Source organism: Scyliorhinus canicula, chromosome 14 (assembly GCF_902713615.1).
Source record: "Scyliorhinus canicula chromosome 14, sScyCan1.1, whole genome shotgun sequence".
Lineage (NCBI taxonomy): Eukaryota > Metazoa > Chordata > Chondrichthyes > Carcharhiniformes > Scyliorhinidae > Scyliorhinus > Scyliorhinus canicula.
This window is the reverse complement of record NC_052159.1, coordinates 2906290-2923257: the sequence shown is the minus strand read 5'-3', so window position 1 is coordinate 2923257 and position 16968 is coordinate 2906290. Positions and strand designations below refer to the sequence as shown.

The 16968-nt window shown below is 49.4% G+C and overlaps 1 pseudogene; it reads left to right on the top strand.

The window, feature by feature from the left end:
• Window positions 1-225: 225 nt before the first annotated feature.
• Window positions 226-16968, top strand: part of LOC119977776 — a 34094-nt pseudogene continuing 17351 nt past the window's right edge.

The following is a 16968-nucleotide window of genomic DNA, read 5'->3' as shown; positions in this document are numbered from 1 at the left end:
TGAGGGAGTGCTGCACTGTCAGAGGGTCAGTACTGAGGGAGCGCCGCACTGTCAGAGGGTCAGTACTGAGTGAGTGCCACAGTGCCCGAGAGTACACCGGTGATACAGTGGACTGTAAGGTGGTGAGTTTACAAAACCTTGAGGCCTTGGCAAGTGGAGGATTCTGGGACAGTCCGTCCAACGCTTGGCTTCAGAACGGACCAATGACATTCTGAGAAAATCAGTATGGTGTCAGTGGGTAAGAGGTAGTTGGTTGGTTTGAAGTTTGTGCAGAGAGCGAGCACTCAGCTGGGGGTGGGAGAGGCGGCTGGACCTGTGTTGAGGCAGAGCACAGTGTGGGTTATGTATATAGGGACCGAGACACAGTCCTCGGAATGCTGTCTGGATCAGAGTGCAGAGAGTGTGAAAGAAAAGTGACATCAGAGCAAAGTCATCGATTGATTGGTCAGAGGATGTCTCCAGGTGTGTCAAATAGCTTGATTAATTCACTACTTTTAGAAAAACTACAAAACCAGCTTTTTGGAAAAGATACAAATTTTACATAACCACTCGGTACCAAGCTTTTCGGCACAGGAGAAGGAGTTGGTTGTTGTGTGAGGGTCAGTAATTCTACTTCCCGTTTCAATTCAAGTTTCCTGTTTATCGCAATAGTCTGGAAGTAAGCTTCTGGTATGACAGGGCAGGTTGTTTGTGTGGAATGTGCATCCTGCGGCACGTGGGGAGTCATCGGCACTTCACATAGGCTGAGACACTCATGTGCAGCAAGTATCACCAGCTGCCAAAACCTGAGTTCTGGATTACGTGACAGACTTTGACTGATCGATTCCCGAGGGGAATGCCTTGGTCGATCAGGGTCTAGCTGCCTGGTTTAAATTTCATACAATGTTTGGCAATTATCTGTCAGTCACTATCAACTGGTGGGTTTTCCATGGCACCACCTCTCCCAATCAGAGGCTGCTTCCCAACCCATCAGCATTCTCTTCTCATGCGGTAGAAATTGTTGTTTTCTCTCCCGCTGGTATTCTTGTGCAAACATGTTGAGTGGAAGATGAAAAGAACATAAGAGCATAAGAACTAGGAGCAGAAGTAGACCGTCCGGCCCTTCGAGCCTGCTCCGCCATTCTATAAGATCATGGCTGATCTATTCGTGGTCTCAGAACCACTTACCCACATTCTCGCCATATCCCGTAATTCCTCTATTTTTCAAAAAAACATCTACCCTATCTTTAAATATATTCAATGAAGTAGAGTCTACTATTCCTTTCGGTAGGGAATTCCATACTTTAACCACCCTCTGGGTGAAGAAGTTCCTCCTTGATTCAGTCCTAAATCTGCCCTCCCTAATCTTGAGGCTATGCCCTCTTGTCCTACTTTCACCTACCAGTGGAAACATCCTTTCTACTTCTATCTTATCCATTCCCTTCAAAATTTTATATGTTTCGATTAGATCCCCCCCTCAACCTTCTGAATTTCAGTGAATATAATCCCAATCTACTCAGCCTCTCCTCATACGATAACTCCCTCAACTCCGGAATCAGCCTAGTGAACCTCCTCTGCACCCCCTCTAGTGCTAGCACATCCTTTCTCAAGTGTGGAGACCAAAACTGCACACAGTATTCCTGGTGTGGCCTCACCAGCACCTTGTACAACTGCAACATTACCTCTCTACTTTTAAACTCAATCCCCTCCGCAATGAAGGACAAAATTACTTGTTGCACCTGGAGACCAACCTTCTGTGACTCATGCACAAGTACACCCAGGTCCCTCTGCATAGCAGCATGCTGCAGCTTTTTACCAGTTAAGTAATAATCCGGTCTATTGTTACTCCTACCAAAATGCACGACTTCACACTTATTGACATTATACTCCATCTGCCAGACCTTTGCCCACTCACTCAATGTGTCAATGTTCCTCTGTAAGGTTTTACAGTCCTCAGTACACTTTGCTCTGCCACACACCTTCGTGTCATCTGCAAACTTGGATACCCTACCCGTAGTTCCCAACTCCAAATCGTCTATATAAATTGTAAATAATTGTGGTCCCAACACCGATCCCTGAGCTTTGATGTGTCGCTGTTTTTAGCAATGGTGTGTGGTGGATTTTTAACTCAAGTCTCTTTAGCTTCCTTCTGGATTATAAAATGTTGACATTAACCCTCTTGCGATCGCCCCCTTTGTTGTATATTACATTGACAGGTGTGAACAGGTCACTGTATTTCTGTGTTCCTCTGCTAATTGTGATCACTACCCCGACAGAGCTTGTTCCTGGATCCTGGACCCTATGGGGGATTGGTACTTCCGATGGCTCATGGTATCCACCATTCCAGCTGCCTACAACTGGATCATTCTGGTCAGCAGGTAAGAGTCACCCAGAACCTTCAACAAGAGCGAACACAAGCTGGCCTCTGTGCCGAGCTGAAACACTGCCCCATGCTGGGTGGCAGAACTTGCTTTGGGAATAATTGGATCGATGAGAATCACAGAATAAAGCCATTCAGCCCATCACTTCTGTACCAGCTCCCTGCCACAGAAACTCAGCCAGTGACCCTGTCGGTTCTCTTTCCACAATCCTGCAAGAGGTTTTAGAGAGAGAATGTTTCCTGTTATGGGGAAGACCCATAACTCGAGGCCATCGATATAAGATGGTCACCAAGAAATCAAGCAGGGAATTCAGAAAATCATTCGGGCAGCACGGTAGCATAGCGGTTAGCACTGTGGCTTCACAGCTCCAGGGTCCCAGGTTCGATTCCCGGCTGGATCACTGTCTGTGCGGAGTCTGCACGTTCTCCCCGTGTCTGCGTGGGTTTCCTCCGGGTGCTCCGGTTTCCTCCCACAGTCTAAAGATGTGCAGGTTAGGTGGATTGGCCATGATAAATTGCCCTTAGTGTCCAAAGAGGTTAGGAGGGGTAATTGGGTTACGGGGATAGGGTGGAAATGAGGGCTTAAGTGGGTTGGTGCAGACTCGATGGGCTGAATGGCCTCCTTCTGCACTGTATGTTCTCTGTTCATCCCTTACTCAGAATGGTGAGAATTTGGAACTCATCCCCAAAGGGAGTATGAAAGTGAGTATTATTGATGTCTTCAACAGGGAGCTCGATGAGCATTTGAGAAGAAGGGATTTGAGGGTCACGATAATAGATTTAGGTGAGGAAGGATGGGAGGAAGCTCGAGTGAGGGGGTAAACATCAACATGGATTGGATGGGCCGAATGGCCTGTTTGTGTCTGTATATTCTCTGCAAGTGACTGTTCATTTCATCCCAAATTATCATTTCAAGAAGTTTCTCCATACTAACTGTAAACAGATGAGCTTGGAGTTGTCGTTCCAGCCCTTTCTGAAGAAGGGGGTAACATCTCCAACCCTCCAGCCCATTACCTTCACCCCAGAGTCTGAGAAAGACTGAAAAATTCTGCCCAGTGTCTCCGTAATTCCCACTCACTTCCCTCAGTATCCATGGATGCATCTCATCCGGTCCTGGTGTTTTATTGACCTTATAAAGAGAACAAAGAACAAAGAACAATACAGCACAGGAACAGGCCCTTCGGCCCTCCCAGCCTGTGCCGATCACGTATCCTATCTAGACCAACTGTCTGTATCCTTCTATACTCCGTCTGTTCATGTGCCTGCCCAGATAAGTCTGAAAGGTCACTAACGTATCTGCCTCAACCACCTCACTTGGCAGCACATTCCAGGCCACCACCACCCTCTGTGTAAAAAACTCTAGCCGCACATCCCCACTGAACCTTTCCCCCCTCATCTTGAACCTGTACCCCCTTGTAATTGTCATTTCCGCCCTGGGGAAAAGCCTCCAACTGTTCACCCTATCTATACCCCTCATAATTTGATAAACTTCTATCAGATCGCCCCTCAGCCTCCGTCTCTCTGGGAAGAACAATCCCAGTTTATTCAATCTCTGCTCATAGCTAATACCCTCCATACCAGGCAGCACCCTGGTAAACCTTTTCTGTACTCTCTCCAAAGCCTCCTCGTCCTTCTGGTAGTGCGGTGGCCAGAATTGGACACTGTATTCCAAATGTGGTCTAACCAACGTTCGATATAAGTGAATATAATTCTCAAGCCTTTATACTCTACACCCCGCCCTATGAAGGCAAGCATGCCATATGACTTCTTTACCACCATTTCCACCTGTGCTGCCACTTTTAAGGATGTGTGGCCCTACACGCCCAGATCTCTCTGTGTCTCTCTGCTCCTGATGGTTCTACCATTTATTTTATAGCTCCCAGCTGAATGGGATTTACCAAAATGCATCACCTCGCATTTGTCCGGGTTAAATTCCATCTGCCATTTCTCTGCCCAATTTTGCAGCCTATCTATATCCTGCTGTATTCTCTGACAATCTTCATCACTGTCCACAATCTTAGTATCATCCGCAAACTTGCTAATCAGAGCAGCAACATTTTCCTCCAAGTCATTTATATAAATTACAAAGAGCAGAGGTCCCAGTACTGATTCCTGCGGAACTAGTTACAGACTTCCATTCGGAAAAACACCCTTCCACTGCTACCCTCTGTCTCTATGGCCAAGCCAGTTCTGGATCCATCCAGCCAGTTCACCCCGACCCCATGTGATCTAATCTTTTGCAGCAGCCTGCCATGAGGGACCTTATCGAATACTTTACTAAAGTCCACGTAGACAACATCGACAGACCTTCCCTCGTCAATCATTTATGTCACCTGCTCAAAAAATTCAATCAAATTAGTGAGACATGACCCCCCTCGTACCAAACCATGCTGTCTGTCGCTAATAAGACATTCACCTCCAAATGTGCACAGATCCGGGCCGGGATTCTCCTATCGGGCGGATCAGTGCCGACGCGGGAGTGAAAAACGGGAATGTTTTACTCCGGCGTCGGCACCCGTTCCAGGACCCCATTCTGCGGCCCACAGGGGGCTAGGATGGCGCTGGAGCAGCCTCCACCACTCCAGCTGCCGATCCCGGCCTGAACCTGAGCCGCTGACTCCGCGCATGCGTAGTTGGGCCGGCGCAAACGCAGTGGCCTTCTTCCCCACGTCGGCCCCAACGCAGGGCTGCAGGAGCCAGCGCGGAGGAAAGGAGCTGGGGGGCAGAGAGGCCAGCCTGCTGATCGGTGGGCCCCCCCTGGGTCGGACCTCCCCCACAGGCCCCCCCCTGGGTCAGACCCCCCCCCACAGGCCCCCCCCCCGGGTCGGACCCCCCCCACAACAGGCCACCCCCCTGGGTCGGACCCCACCCCCCGCCCCCACCCCAGACCCCTCTGGAGTCGGACCCCGCCCCACAGGCCCCCCCCCGGGCGGGACCCCCCCCACACAGGCCCCCCCCGACAGGGTCGGGAACCCCCCCGCCCCAGAGGCCCGCCCCTGGTCGGACCCCCCCACACAGGCCCCCCCCTGGGTCGAACCTCCCCACAGGCTGCCCCCCCCGCCCGGGTCGAACGGCCCCCCCACAAGTCGGCCCCCCACCCGGGTCGAACCCCCGCCACCTGGCCTCCCCTGGGTCGACCCCCCCCCCCACAGCCCTCCCCTGGGTCGGAAACCCCCCGCCCACACAGTGGCCCCCCCCTGGGTCGAAACCCCCCCCACACACAGGCCCCCCGGTTCTGACCCCCCCACAGGAAGGCCGCCCCTGGGTAGGACCCCCCCACACAGGCCCCCCAGTCGACCCCCCCCCTCAGGCCGCCCCCCCGGGTCGGACCCCCCCCACAGGCCGCCCCCCCGGGTCGGACCCCCCCCCACAGGCCGGCCCCCCCCCCGGGTCGGACCCCCCCCCACAGGCCGCCCCCGGACCCTTCAATGCCGAGGTCCCGCCGGCTCAGAGGTTGTTAGACCGGCGCCGGCGGGACTCGGCTTTTTGAAGACGGCCGCTCGGCCCATCCGGGCTGGAGAATCAGTGCTCCGGTCCGTGCCAGAGAGTCGGTGCATACCCCAACCGGTGCCGTGCCGACCACACTGGCACTGCGGAGAATTGCGTCCTGGTGTTGTGGCGCGAGTCGTGCAGTGCGGCGCCGATTCTCCGACCCGGTGGGAGGTTGGAAAATTCCGCCCCTATCTCTGAGAATCTGTTCCAACAATTTCACTGTCACTGACGTCACCCTCACTGGCCTATAATTACCCAGGTCAGCATTGCCACCCTTCTTAAATAACGGTACAACATTGGCTATCCTCCAATCCTCTGGGATCTCACCTGGGCCAATGAGGACACATGGATTTCTGTCTGAGGCCCAGCGATTTCATCTATTGTCTCCCTCAGGAATCTGGGATAGATGCCACCTGGCCCTGGGGATTTGTCGACCTTAATGCTTTTTAACACACCCAACACTTCCTCCTCCGTAATAACGACCTGCTCTTCAGTGTTTGCACATTCCCTCAGGTACACGACCAATCAACGTGTCCCTCTCCTTTGTGAATACATATTAAGGACCTCACCCATGTCCTCTGGTTCTGCACATAATTTACTTCCTTTTCCCTTGAGCAGACCAGCTCTTGTTTCCTCTGGGCTGGGAGATCTGGAAACAAGGGATCTGGTAGCACAGTGGGTAGCACTATGGCTTCACAGTGCCAGGGTCCCGGGTTCGATTCCCGGCTTGGGTCACTGTCTGTGCGGAGTCTGCACCTTCTCCCCGTGTCTGCGTGGATTTCCTCCGGGTGCTCCGGTTTCCTCCCACAAGTCCTGAAAGACGTGCTGTTAGGTAAATTGGACATTTTGAATTCTCCCTCGAACAGGCGCCGGAGTGTGGCGACTAGGGGCTTTTCACAGTAACTTCATTGCAGTGTTAATGTAAGCCAACTTGTGGCAAAAAGATTATTATTATTATTGGATACAGGGTAGATAAGTTCTCCGGTGTCAAGGTATGTGGGGATTCAGAGTGTGGTGTTGGGATTGAGGGTTAACCATGATCATATTGAATGGTGGAGCAGGCTTGAGGGGCTGAATGGCCTCCTCCTGATCCTGTTTTTTGAGTTATTATGTTTAAGAACTTTTCTATGATGTTGGGTATAGTTCAGTCGGTCTTATTAAGGTATTTGTTGTCTTTGGGAGTTCAACAGTGCGTATTTCTAAACCTCCACCGTCACAGTAAAGGTCCAAGCCAGGATCTGTCTCCGTGCTTGCTTCTACACATGGCTCTGTCCAACACTGCGAGGTACGGATGTGTTCTGTTACATCACTGTGTGGGCGGTACTATACTCAGTCACGCACTAACCCTTTATGTGCCAGACCTTTACAACTACAAGAACTAGCACGCGATAGTATCAGATTGAAGTGAGGGCAATGTGGAGAAGAGCTGGGCAGAGACAGGGCAAGAGACAGATAGATAGAGAGAGAAAGGGATAGTGAGAGAGAGAGAGAGAGTGAAGGGATAGTGATAGAGAGAGAAAGGGATAGTGAGAGAGAGAGAGAGAAAGGGATAGTGAGAGAGAGAGAGAGAAAGGGATAGTGATAGAGAGAGAGAGAAAAAGGGATAGTGATAGAGAGAGAGAGAAAGGGACAGTGATAGAGAGAGAGAAAGGGACAGTGATAGAGAAAGAGAGAATGGGGTAGTGATAGAGAGAGAGAGAAAAAGGGATAGTGATAGAGAGAGAGAGAGAAAGGGACAGTGATAGAGAGAGAGAGAAGGGACAGTGATAGAGAGAGAGAGAAAAAGGGATAGTGATAGAGAGAGAGAGAAAGGGACAGTGATAGAGAGAGAGAGAAAAAAGGGATAGTGATAGAGAGAGAGAAAAGGGATAGTGATAGAGAGAGAGAGAGAAGGGATAGTGATAGAGAGAGAGAAAGGGACAGTGATAGAGAGAGAGAGAAAGGGGTAGTGATAGAGAGAGAAATGGACAGCGACAGACAGCGAGAAAAATGGATAGTAATAGAGAATGTTAAAGTCAATATTTTTCCCGCTTCTGTCGTAGAAAGATTCAACACACTCGTTAAGACAAAAATAACAAGGCGTTATTTACGAATTACAACTGACGCGGGTGATACGCGCAGTGCAGTTGCTGTTTAATTACGAGTGCTTCTCACAATTCAGTATTGATCCGAGCTACAAAATATGGTCCATTGTCTGAGCTCACCATTTTGGGTACCCCAAAACGAGGAATGACTTCCGTTAACAACAACTTCACTACTGTATGTGCCGTACAATTAGTGGTGAGGAATGCTTCAGTCCATTTAGCTAAAACACATTATTACAAAACAATATTGATAGCACTGTGCTTTTGGCAATTCGATAAAATCAAGCTGTATACAAGCAAAAGGACCATCTGGCAAGGGGGTGGTTCCCGAGGGCATTTAATACCTTTACCCTTATTATGTTTCATGCAAATGACGCATCGATCCAGCTGCGTTTGCGCTGCTGTATTCAAATCTGGGTGCCACCAAGTTTTTAGGAGTAGCTGTACCACTCCCTCCTTGCCAAGATGGGTACAAGAATGCAAATAATCAACAAGTAACGGCAATAAAGAATTCGGAATACAAACTTGACCAACCGGAGTCAGCCAGAGGTCTCGTGTCAATGAGAGTCTCAGAGAGTCCAAAAATTATACTGAACATCTTCATCTCATTGACTTCCATAGTGCTTGCTCAGAAACAGAGATGTCCCTCTGTAAATTTTGAACCTCAGTTATCTCTGGCATGCCCTTCGTTCCTAATGCAGGTACCTGGTTTAGAGCCTGATTAGCCCCACTGGGAACAATTAAAGAGGTTGATGAAGCTGCAGCTTTAGCAGCTGAATCAGCACGGGCATTTCCTAATTGAACAGGAGTGTCACCCTTCGTGTGCGCAGCACATTTAATAATTGCCAATTGATGGGGAAGCTGAATAGTATCGAGGAGATTTTTAACCCAAAGAGCATTTTGAATGGGAGCTCCCACAGAGGTGAGAAAACCTCGCTGTTGCTAGAGGCGGCTGAAATCATGGGGTCACGCCAAAGGCATACCCGGAATCAGTGTAAACATTAGTACTTTTATCTGTGGCTAAAATACATGCTTGAGTAAGGGCGAATAGCTGGGCTTTTTGTGCAGAGACAGGGGTCTGGGAGTCTGCTGCTTCCTACACGTCAGTGTCGGTTACCACGGCATATCCCGACTGTGGGACGCCAAATGGGGAAATGGAGGAACTGCCATCAACATAAAAAATTTGATCTGGATTATCAATAGGCCTGTCTGTTAGATCCGGGCGAGGTGCGGTAAGGAAGTGATTCCGAAGCAAACAATTGTGTGGTGGGTCCGCAAAGTTATCAGGGGGCTGTTCGAGGAACACAGCAGGATTTAAGGTTGAACAATAATGAAAAGAGAGGTAGGGGTTTTACAATAGTGAAACCTCATAGCGGCTCAATCGCGCTTGAGTCAGATGCTGGGTTTGCTGAGACGTTAGGAGAGCCACGATAGAGTGTGAAGTATGCACTTGTACTGGCTGGTGAAGGGTTAGATTAGAGGCTGCCTGTGCTAACAAATGGACAGCAGTAAGAATTTGGGTGCAGGGAGGTAGACCGCAAGCTACAGGATCTAATTTAGTAGAATAGTAGGCGGCTGGGCAACGCCGGTCACCGTGTTCTTGTGTAAGAACACCAGTGGCACATTTATCAAGAACATTAACGTCCAGCTGAAAGGTTTGTCATACATAGGTCATCCTAGCGCTGGGGCGGTAGCCAGGGCGTTTTTCAGAATAATGAAAGATAGCTTTGCTGAATCAGGTAGATCAAACTTAAGAGGAGCATTTTGAGAGGAGTACAGAGTTAATTCTTTAGTATATACAGTAACATTCGGAATCCATTGTCTGCAAAAGTTCACTAATCCTAAAAAGGCTGGCACCTGCTTGGGCGATGTAGGAAATGGGGTCTGCAGTATAGGAGTAATGTGTTCCTGAGTAAGGGAGTGATCAGTAGCACTTATTAGGACACCCAAAAATTTGACCTGCCATTGGCCTTTATGAACTTTAGCGGGCGGGATCACATATCCCCATAAATGGAGACGGATGAGCAGGTAAACGGTGTCACGTTGGTTAGCAATGAAATCAGGGCTGGCAAGGAGTAAGTCATCAACATATTGAATGATGGTAGAGCCACCAGGAGGTGCTAATGTCGCTAACTGGGAGTGCAATGCCTGTGAGAAAAGGGTTGGAGAATGAATGAAGCCCTGTGGGAGCCGAGTCCAAGTGTATTGGTTGCCCTTAAATGTAAGGCAAACAAATACTGTGATTCAGGGGCGAGGGATATCGCAAAAAAAGGCATGTTGTAAATCAACAAGGGTGAAAATAGTCGCTTCCGGTGGGACATTACTAAGGATTGTCGCCGAGTTTGGGACAATAGGATGTAAGGGTTCCACTATCTGATTAATACGCCGGAGGTCTTGGACCAGACGCCATTCGGATGGTCTTCCTATCTTTGGAACTGGAAGAATCGGGGTGTTACAGGGCGATTGGCATGGTATCAAAATTCCCTGTTGAAGGAACGATTGAATCATAACCGAGACTCCTTCTTCAGCCTCGGGGCGCAAAGGGTACTGTGAAATCCAGGGCAAGGGCATGTGAGGTTTGACTTTAATAACAACAGGAGGGACATTAGTGAGACCAACTTCGTGTTGGAGGCTGCCCATAAATCTGCGGGTAGTTCAGGAGTCGTAGATTGGGCTGAATGATGATGGTACAGTGTGCCAATGAGGACAAATGGGCGTTTAAAATATTCTAATGTGCCTGCGGGTAGGGTTTGACTTCCATTAAGGAAAGGATCAGCTTGTCCTCTTAGTGCAGCTGCCAGAAATCCCAAGGACTTGGCACTGTAGCTTTCGTTGACAGAAAGGGTCACGTGGGGTGACACAAGTCTCGACTGACGCCATAGGCTGTGGGGTGAATCGACAAGAAAGGCAGACCCTTCTTTTCCCTTAGCGAGGCCAACAAAGGAAACGGATTGTAGAGAACCGATGGCGTCTTGGTAAATGCTCTCCAAATCGGGCGAGGTTACTGTATGATTGCAGCAAAGAGTGACATGTGGACCGGGAATATCTAAGGGAGGTGAAAAGTGTGAGGGATCAAAATCAATCAACCACCACTGTAGAGCAGTGAATAGGGAACATTTTGAAGCTGGGCCTGCGGGATAGGTGATATAGTAATGCCGTTATCAAGGCAACTATCTCCACCTGTAAGGGACACAGCAAATCACGTCCGGCCATGTTGACACCGAGGACGCGAGTAACCGTGAAGGGAATGCAACATTCCCGGCCCTCCAATTGAACTGAGAGCGGCTTCGTAAGCGGATAAACAGCACCTTCTCCCATGAACCCAGCAAGTTCCACATGCTTATCAGAAAGGGGAAAGCTATGGTTCTGAATTCATGTCCAGTCTTGCGTAGAATGAGTCGAGCCGGTGTCAATCAGGAAGGGGATAGGCACGCCCTGTATGTAAATCGTAGCTGTAGGCTCGTCAGAGCGGTCTGTTGAGAGGACCGGAAAGTTGATCGGGCTAGTCAGTAGGGGTTAGAGGTAGTGAAGGGTGTCTGCCGACGGGGTGAAATCTACCTTGTTGTCGGGCTGCTGGACAATCCCTAGCGTAGTGGCCTGTACGTTGACAGTTGAAGCAAGTGACATTATATCTGGCAGGAGGACGGTGTGGAGGAGTGCTGTCAAAATCGCCCGTGTGTGGAGTGAAGGGGTAAGGTGCCTGTGAGCGGTAACCAAATTCAGGAGGGTCCGTGCAATCTGGGCGATAGTAACGTGAATCTGTCTGAGAGTTTTGATCTTTAGGAGCTCTTCTTTGAGGGGGACTTTGGACGAATTTGGATTTAATTCTGGGCGAAGTGTCTTTGTAAGAGGCGTCACAGTTGCGGCCATTTCTCCAATAATAAGACACAGCACGTTTCATTTGAGGTTTAGAATTGTCAGACCAGTCCATGTTATTAGTTTTAATACTGGATGCTACGCGGTTAGGTAAAACCTGCATTAAATTGGGGAGACTGTGTGCCTGCATTGAAAGCAATGTCTCCGGAGGAAAGAGTATTCACGTCACAAAAGCGGTCAAAAAATTCTGGACCATCTTCCTTAGAAGTGGGGGTACATTCAAGAAGTTTGGCAATGTCAACGGGTTTATGGAGAGCCTGTTTTAGTGCAGGGAACATTATAGTACGCTGATCATCCTCCGTTTGGTAAGCGGCGCTGAAGGCCTTCCACGTGTCCCCATGAAGTCCTAATTCATTTTTCCACCTTTCCCCTAACTCTGGAGGAAGGGATGAATAAATCAGTGAATATTGATCACGTGTGGTAGCCCCGTACATGGTCACAGTTCTCCTCAAAAACTCAGTCAACCCTTCTGGGTCATCTTAGCAGGAAGGACAGTGGGCCATGATCAAACATAGCTCATGGGGTTTCAAAGCCTGCCACACTTCAATGAATGGGTCGTCATTATCAGCAGCGCGGGGGTTAATAACGCTCCTAATGGGATAATTTGCGGGGGGAGGTGGTGGAGGAAAAGTTTCCTCCTCCTTAGGTTGGAGTGATAAATCAAAAAAAGCCTGATTAACAGAGGTAAAGGGTTGTTCCATATTCACGGCTTCTGTATGTGACCGAGTGCGTGTCGCTACGGGGGACACGTTAGCGGGAGTTTCATTGGTAATGGGACCATAAGGGGGTGTCTGGACTTGGGACGGTGGAATTGTAGGATCAGGGAGTGCAGGATGAGGGTGGGGTCCAGGGGTCAAATCTTCCTCCTCTCCCGTATGGCCTGAATAGGGAAAGATCGGCATGCCAGAGCAACTGGGAGGATCCTCCTTTTGTTTAATCTGACGGGCTAGCCCTACCTGCCTATTGGTTGGAGATTTTTTATTTTCGCTTTGTTGTTTATGCTTTCTGTCCCAAAGTTCACATTCAAATTTTAAAGTCTCCCAATTTTTTGCTTTACCATCCAAACAATCATCAATCCCTTTTCTGGGGGCGTTATCTCTCCAACTCATTAATAGTGATTGTTGGTGGCGTTTAGAGGGCTGTTTTTCCCACTGTGAAATTAAAGTTTCCATTTGAAGCCGGCAGTTTTTCCCCAAATGGCTTTTTCTGCAGCAATGCAGTTGTCAAAGTTCCAAGTTCCCCCTCGTGGCCAAATGTCGTTACCCAATTTATTGTTCAGCGCTGCAGATAATCGCCGGAAATTACGTTCCTGAGAAGGGTTTTCGGAACACATAAAATAGAGGGGAATTGCCCCCAGTTTTGTCTAAACTCTGTCCCATAATGTCAGTGAAATGTGCCCCTGGCAAAAAATGTGAAAACAGTTCCTGGTACCAAAATCAAATCTCAGGGACCCTGACCCAAACCTAATCACAGGGACCCTGACCCCAAACCTAATCACAGGGACCCTGACCCCAACCTAATCACAGGGACCCTGACCCCAACCTAATCACAGGGACCCTGACCCCAAACCTAATCACAGGGACCCTGACCCCAAACCTAATCACAGGGACCCTGACCCCAAACCTAATCACAGGGACCCTGACCCCAACCTAATCACAGGGACCCTGACCCAAACCTAATCACAGGGACCCTGACCCCAAACCTAATCACAGGGACCCTGACCCCAACCTAATCACAGGGTCCCTGACCCCAACCTAATCACAGGGTCCCTGACCCCCACCCTAATCACAGGGACCCTGACCCAAACCTAATCACAGGGACCCTGACCCCAAACTTAATCACAGGGACCCTGACCCCAAACCTAATCACAGGGACCCTGACCCCAAACTTAGTCACAGGGACCCTGACCCCACAGGGACCCTGACCCCAACCTAATCACAGGGACCCTGACCCCAACCTAATCACAGGGACCCTGACCCAAGTTAAACCTGTACAGCCCTGATCTGGATTTGAAAATAAGAGGAGGAGGTCCGTGACCTCAGGTTAACCACAATCGGGTCCCTGACCCTAAACACTCTACTCACAGTCAAATTTAGATTTGAGCACCGTCACCTGTTTAGTTACTTCCGTCAGGGATGAGGGGTCGAACCACCAATCCGAGAGAGAGAGAGACCGTCCGTCTCTTCCCTCCGGGTCGTGGCCCGATCACTTCTTCAGTCCCCCACGGAATTCACTCAGGGTATTGGTTTTTGCTTGCAGCGCCAAATGTTAAAGTCAATATTTTTCCCGCTTCTGTAGTAGAAAGATTCAACACACTCATTAAGACAAAATAACAAGGGGTTATTTACAAATTACAACTGCATGCAGAAATGGCTGAAACTTGAAGTCAGAGAGCAGTCAGCAAAACTGCTGATTCCTTCTCAAGTTCGCGCTTTCACAGAGAATCAGCTCAGTATTTATACATTATCAGAATCAGGATTACGTGACTACAGCTTGGTCAGGAATTCGATCAGAAGTACAAACATAAGCAATATCATAAAACAGGCGTCACCTTGCTGACCTTTCAGGATTCTGACCCGTCACTCAGATCATTATTTTGTCCTTGGATGGAATGTTTAAGAGTCGGAGGAGACTTGATCTGACCCTATCTTGTTATATTTAGACTGCTTTGGGTTATGACGAGTTAGTCTTATCAGAATTTATGGAGTTCAGGCATTTCGGATCAGCTTGACCTTCTCTGATCTTATTCAGGCTTTAGGTCATGCAAAGTCAGCTTTTCTTACATTGTACCCAGTAGTTGACCAGTTTTCCCATCATGCCATTATTTACTTTGTACAACATCACAAGAAAGAGGGAAAGGGACAGAAAATGATAGAGAGTGACAGAATGCGAGGCAGAGAAAGGGATAGTCTTCTCCTTTAACGATCACATGCTACCGATTTTCACTGAAGGAACTTTGTCTCACTGGTCATGGGTCCTGTAGGTTCTTGCAAGGCCGATGAGCCCAATCCCAGAGCCACATCTTTGACCGCGCACTTGGCAGGTGTTTCCGGGAGGTGGGATTGGTCCAAATCGCTGATATTCCTTTCTCAGCCTCCTTTTCCTAGGCCTCCTCTTGCTGTCGGGCGTCTTCGAAGAATTGTGGCTCTTCAACCAGGAGGTGCCTCCAAGTAGATCTCTTGTGAGCACAGGTTTCCCAGCTGTTGGCGTCTATGTTCATTTCTTCAGCGTTTTCTTTGTCCTCCTCCTGTTCCGGATCCTTCCTTGAGCTGGTGAAGAAGACTTGCTTTGGCTGTTGGGAGTCTGACATCATCAGCGCATGGCTGGCCCAGCAGAGTTGGTTCCGGGTGATCGAGGCCACAATGCTGCTGCTCTTGGCTCCATCGAGGACATGTGATGTTAGTACGCCTGCTGATGTGGAGAATCTATCTCGGACAGTACTGATGGTACCTCTCAGGGCCTTGAGCTGGTCGCTGTACATCGTCCACATTTCTGAGCTGTGTAGAAGGGAGGATGACTGTCTTGTACACGAGGAGCTCGCTGTCAGCATGATTGTTGTGGTCGTCAAAGACTCTCATCCTGACACACCGGAAGGAGGTGCCTGCTGATTGGATACGATGTGGGATCTCCGCACCAATGTCAACCTCAGAGGAGAGGTGGTTCCCCAGGCATGGGGAACATTCACATCGGGAAGGGTTTCTCCATTGATTTTGATGGAGGGAGAGACCGGATCGTGCCCTGGGGCGGGCTGATGAAGGATTGAGTTTTTCTTGAGGTGGAGGCTGAGACCGATATTTCGGTTTGCTTCCGCGAAGGTGTCAGGCCTGGCTTGGAGTTTCTCTGCTGAGAGAGTGGAGGTGGCGATGTCATCCTCATACTCAAGTTCCACGAGTGATGTCAGTGTTCTTTTATTCTTGTATTTCAACCAGTTGAGCTTGATAAGTTTCCCATCCATCCTGTAGACGGTGTCCACTCCACTGGGAGGTTTGTTCTTGACAAGGTGAAGGATGCTGACGATGAAGATGGAGTAAAGGGTGGGGGTAAAGACACATCCCTGTTTGACTCCAGTCTTGACTCTGAAGGTTTCCATTAGTGAGGACTGTCGGTGACGCCTTGTTGTGGAGGAGTCAGAGGATGTTGCTGAATTTCCCTGGACAGCGGCCTTTGATAGGGTTTTCCACAGCACTGAGTCATAAGCCTTGGTCAGATCGATGAAGGTCATGTAGAGTGGACAGCACGGTAGCACAGTGGTTAGCACTGTTGCTTCACAGCTCCAGGAACCCAGGTTCGATTCCCGGCTTGGGTCACTGTCTGTGTGGAGTCTGCACGTTCTCCCCGTGTCTGCGTGGGTTTCCTCCGGGTGCTCCGGTTTCCTCCCACAACTCCTGAAAGACGTGCTGTTAGGCGAATTGGACATTCTGAATTCTCCCTCTGTGTATCCGAACAGGCACCGGAATGTGGCAACTAGGGGCTTTGCACAGTAACTTCATTGCAGTGTTAATGTAAGCCTGCTTGTGACAATAAGGATGATTATTATTTTTATTCTTAAAATTTAGAGTACCCAATTATTTTTTCCAATTAAGGGGCAATTTAGCGTGGCCAATCCACCTGCCCTGCACACCTTTTGGGTTGTGGGGGTGAGACCCACGCAGACATGGGGAGAATGTGCAAACTCCACACGGACAGTGACCCAGGGCCGGGATTCGAACCCGGGTCCTCAGCGCTGTAGGCAGCAGAGCTAACCACTGTGCTGCCCTTATTATTATTATTTGATGTTGCTCCTGAATTTCTCTTGAAGTTGCCGAGCCGTGACAATCATGTCCATTGCGCCACGATTTGGACGGATGCCACACTGGCTTTGCAGAAGGATTTCTTCAGAGACTGGGAGAAGACAGCTAGCGAGGATGCGGACGATGATCTGCAGGATTCCCTCTCCGGAAGAAAGTGTAATCACCACCATCTTCCCTCAGCTGCCCTTCAGCTGCTCAGTCCTGAAGAAAACAGCTCTCCTTCCGAGAGCGAGGTGACTGAATCAAACTCCAGGTCCTACGTGCCGGTCTGAAGCTTCTCCCCGATCTCATGGTTCAATCCCCATCACCTCTCGACATTCTCTTCAGGGTCTGCCAGCGACAGACACACGGTCCTTGACAGAGGGTA